The 5,000-nt window shown below is 37.2% G+C and overlaps 1 long non-coding RNA gene across 1 annotated transcript in view; it reads left to right on the top strand.

Annotated features, from left to right (window-relative positions):
* The window catches only part of LOC123507207, a 159,462-nt gene that overhangs the window by 7,400 nt on the left and 147,062 nt on the right, over nt 1–5,000 (top strand). Inside the window, exon 2 of the long non-coding RNA XR_006675622.1 lies at nt 2,695–2,744. This is a non-coding gene — a long non-coding RNA (uncharacterized LOC123507207). The remainder of the gene's footprint in view (nt 1–2,694; nt 2,745–5,000) is intronic.

The following is a 5,000-nucleotide window of genomic DNA, read 5'->3' as shown; positions in this document are numbered from 1 at the left end:
GTTGCTGCTCTTGTCTTTGTTGTTTCTGTAATGACGACACAAAAATAATGATAGTAATAATGATAGCAATGATAATAATAATAATAATGATAATAATAATAATAATGATAATAATAATAATAATAATAGCGTTACTCGTAATATCTATCAATATTTAGCAGAACCAATTAATGTCAATAACATTTATTTGTTTATTCATTATATGCTTTTTTATTTATCTGTTAATCTATTTGTTAATTTACTCATTTATTATTGTATTCCTTCATTGATTCATGTCTGTCGTTCCTTTGCTGCAAGGGTAAGGCATAACAAGCGCGCGTCACTAAAGTCACATTAGTAGGCAGTGTTACTCTTAAGATATTCTATGCACGCTGACTTCCCTCCCTGGACCACCAGTGGCCGTAAATGCCGTTGTTCATTTGGGTTAATGGGCGAAACTTAGTGAAAATTGACACGTTAAAAAAGTTACCTGTGAGTCACCATTGTAATTAGGGTGGTGTACCTCCATCTCACCTGTGTCCACCTGGTACTAACTGTCACCTGTAATGCTTGTCACGTCATGGGTCTTGTAGTTGTTGTTGTTCTTGCTTCTGTTCTTGTGTCTCGTGTTGGCTTTGTTCATTCTGATCCTCCACTTCACCATTTGCTTTTCGTGATGGTGAAGGATGGCGAGTGTTATTATGGTGAGAGTGATGGTGTTGGTTGTGAAAGCAGTCACAGTGGTGATGGTGGTGGATGGTGACAGAGGTAATAGTAATGGTAGTGGAGGATATGATATAGTAATAGTTCTGGTTGTGGTGGTGATGGTAGTTATGGTGATGATGGTGGTGGTGGTAGTAGTGGTGGTGGTAGTGATGGTGATGGTGGTTGGTGGTGGTGGTGGTAGTGGTGGTGGTGGTGGTCAAGGTGGAGGGAGTTCCCTTTACCCAACCAGGCTATAAAATAAATGGCTCATTACAGGCAGGTCTGGTGGGCAGTCCGGCTCAGTCGATAATGAGTCTCTCTCTCTCTCTCTCTCTCTCTCTCTCTCTCTCTCTCTCTCTCTCTCTCTCTCTCTCTCTCTCTCTCTCTCTCTCTCATCCGTATTCCTCATTACTGTACACTACATTATTTATCAATCTCCTTTGTATCTGTATGCCTTTGTTTCTTGTTTGTCTGTATGTATGTTAGTATGAACTATACTCTAAGCATGAAGATCCATGTATACTTTACTTGTATATACACAAGTATGTGGCTACCATCACTCAACACACATGGAATACGGCAGAATATCTCGTTGATCTCAATGCGATAATAAATAGTTATCCAAAGTCTTGTCTCGCGTCCCGGAAAACTCCATTTCAGTATTGGGGCATTTTTACCATGATTTTTGGATGTTATTTAACAATTTTATGTACATTAGGAAGGGTCTATGAAGCTCAGAAGATTTGTGGACAGAGCCTTTACTATCTTAACCCCTACATGAGTTTCTAAAGCTGTGTAAAATCACCAAATAGTAAGGGAGTGTTAGGGTAATTATATACAATTCATACCCTAACAGCAGTCCTCACCACACGTTCCTTTCCTCCCTCATGCCTACACTTCGCGTGCGTGTGTACGGCACTACAGGCCTGCGGGAAGAGCAGAAGTGTATAACCTTCTCAGAAATTAATGTAGAAATGTAAGGCAGAATAAGGCAGTACGTGAATAAGATATGGGAGTGATTAGTAGGTTGTATTGATAACCAAATACAAAGAAAGTAAACGTAATATAAAAAAAAACTCATTGCAGTAATGTAAAAAGCTAAATAGATAAATGTTTAAATGAGATGGAATAATGATAATAAGGACTAAAGGAGGAATAAGTGCGGACAAATTGAATTGAAATGAAAAAAAAAAATGCATTATAGATGAAGACCAAAACTGTTTACTGGAATCGAAGGAATACTGGTATGTAATTAAACTTAACGACTTACTGAATAATTACTCTTTTGACTCGTTCTGTTTGTATGTACCTCTCCCCTAATAAGGAAGGAGGACCAGCGGCGAAACACTTCAACAAAAGACAGAAAGAAAAAAGTGAAATTTAATGTAGTAAGAAATATTTTGGCAGCGTGAGTCACTTTGCTTGTTACTCGCCTCTTCTTTTTTTTTTTTTATTCAACTAAAGTAATAATGTGTTTGTTTTGTGTTTCTATTATTATTATTATTATCATTATTATTTTTATTATTATTATTATTATTATTATTATTATTATTATTATTATTATTATTATTATTATTATTATTATTATTATTATTATTATTATTATTATTATTATTATTATTATTATTATTATTATTATTATTATTATTATTATTATTATTATTATTATTATTATTGTTGTTGTTATTGTTGTTGTTATCTCTTGTTGTTGTAGTTGTCGTTATTAATTGTTGTCATTATTATTTTTTTAATTATTTTTAACATTTATTCCATCCATATTGAACAGTTTTTGTGGATCTATTTTTAATTTTTTTTGTCTAGATCCTTCTTAAAAATTAAGTATATGAAGCAAAGCATGATTTTCACTTGGCAGATCATGAATGTCACCTTCATGAGCTACCTACACTATATGCGGTTGTTTGTACTTCTTCTTTACTTATGTCCATGGCAAAAAAAATCCATCACTTTCACTTGTTTAACTATTCTCTTTCCTTTGTTTACTCCCACAAGGACACGGAGGAGAAGGACACGAGGAGGGCGAGCAACTCATCTCCTTCGAGGTAGATGTCTTGTATGTTGTGCATTTTATGGAAGATAGACCAGCTATACATTACTCTCTCCCTCTTTGATCCTTTTCTCTCTCTCTCTCTCTCTCTCTCTCTCTCTCTCTCTCTCTCTCTCTCTCTCTCTCTCTCTCTCTCTCTCTCTCTCTCTCTCTCTCTCTCTCTCTCTCTCTCTCTCTCTCTCTCTCTCTCTCTCTCTCTCTCTCTCTCTCTCTCTCTCTCTCTCTCTCTCTCTCTCGCTTTTCCGTGTATTTCTCATGTTTCCTCCACCCTCTTCAAGGTAAATGTCTTGTCTGTAAGTCATTCTCTAAAGGAAGGCTAATCATCTATGCCTTCTCCTTTGACCTTTTTTTTTTCTCTATCTCTCATTCTTCCCCCTTGCTCGTATCTTTTTGTGTGTTTCCTCCACCCTCTTTTCGAGCATCTCTCTGGTTCACTGTGGCCTTATCCGGGAGGAAATAGCGGAGTGCAGGTAAGGAGCCGATGTAGAAATAGTGGTGTGTGTGTTTGGTGAGTGTTGGCTGGTCGGCTGATGTGTAATGTAATGAAGGAAAAGGTTGTGTTGCATTCCCCAATACTCGCGCTGACTGAAGTGAGGAGGGAAGCTGTGGGAATGTCGACAAGTATACATTTTGTTGATGTTTTGTTTTATACATAACCCCTTCAGTACCATGACGCGTTTTCATATTCATTTTGCTTACTATTCGGTGATTTTGTACAGCTTCAGACATTTTCGTGGAGATGAAAATAGTGAAGACTGTAGCTATTAATATTGTGATAGTTCATAATGTAAATAAAATCGTCTAGTCGTACCCAAAACTTGTGGTAAAAAGCGTCCCAGTATTGAAGGAGTTGTGGCAGGTTTGATGTGGTTAGGCAGCTGGATTTTTTTTTTTTAGTGGGATTTATATATTAATTTATTGATTAAGTATGTTTTGCTTGTGCGTGTGTTTATTTATACATCTATCGTTTCTATTCAATTTGTTCACTTATTTGATGGATAGATTTTGTTTCTATTTCTGTGTTTTATCTTTATTCTACGTATTGGTTTATTATTATCTATCCATCTCAGTTTTCTACCATCCGTCAATCTTCCAGCTTATCTTTCGACATGCAATAATGCCGTAATCTGCTGAAAATCATTCCTTCACAGCCTAACTAATCATGAAGACACTGAGTGGGTGCTGAGGTTCTCATTGTCACCTGGTTGTTTCTAACCTAACCTAATTAAACTCAAACTAACCTAACCTAACCTAACTAATTACGAAGACAGTGAGTGGGTGCCGAGGTTCTCTTTGTCACCTGAGTTGATGGTCGTCTCTCCTTGGCCTCTGAGCCTGGCCAGGGTGAAGGACCTCTCACCCCTCACCCCGGGACTCAAGGCTGACTGATCCTCCGCTTTACTCCACCTTCATTTCCTCGCTTATTCATCGCCGAGAGAGAGAGAGAGAGAGAGAGAGAGAGAGAGAGAGAGAGAGAGAGAGAGAGAGAGAGAGAGAGAGAGAGAAGAGGTTCAGAACAAGAGTCAATGATGTTTTCAGACGCCGCACCGCCAAGTAACCAATCTTCCCGGCTTCGTACACAGCAGCCATGGCCATAAAGCTACGCAGTGCACTAGTAATTATAAGGCGTCTCTCCTCGCGGGTTTGTTGAGGTGCTCTGAACTTTTATCCTTTATTGTAATTAAATAGAAAGAGCGGCTCATTCCGTCCTTCTTTTGTTCACGTCGGGACTGCGGGTCGTGGCCAAGCCTGAGAGGACTCCAAATTATGCCCCGCTCCCATTGTTGGCCTGCGATGCACTAATGGAGGCCGCCCTAAGTACATGTTGCGTGGTGGTGGTGGTGGTGGTGGTGGTGGTGATCAGTAGGCGCTTGGAAGGAATCTACAGTATTTCACTCATCTCCACTTTCCCTTTCTTATTCTGGTTTTCTCTGCCTTCTCGTATATCACTTTCTTCTTCTTTTTCTTTTTCTTTTTCTTCTTCTTCTTCTTCTTCTTCTTCTTCTTCTTCTTCTTCTTCTTCTTCTTTTCTTTTCTTCTTTCTTGTTGTTGTTGTTGTTGTTGTTGTTGTTGTTGTTGTTGTTCTTTTTCTTCATCTTCTTCTTCATTATTGTTGCTATTATTATTGTTAATAATAATAATAATGATGATGATAATAATAATAATAATAATAATAATAATAATAATAATAATAATAATAATAATAATAATAATAATAATAATAATAATAATAATAATAATAATAATAATA

Source organism: Portunus trituberculatus, chromosome 21 (genome assembly GCF_017591435.1).
Source record: "Portunus trituberculatus isolate SZX2019 chromosome 21, ASM1759143v1, whole genome shotgun sequence".
Lineage (NCBI taxonomy): Eukaryota > Metazoa > Arthropoda > Malacostraca > Decapoda > Portunidae > Portunus > Portunus trituberculatus.
Note: the sequence above shows the minus strand (reverse complement) of the source record. Positions and strands in the feature narration are given on the sequence as shown.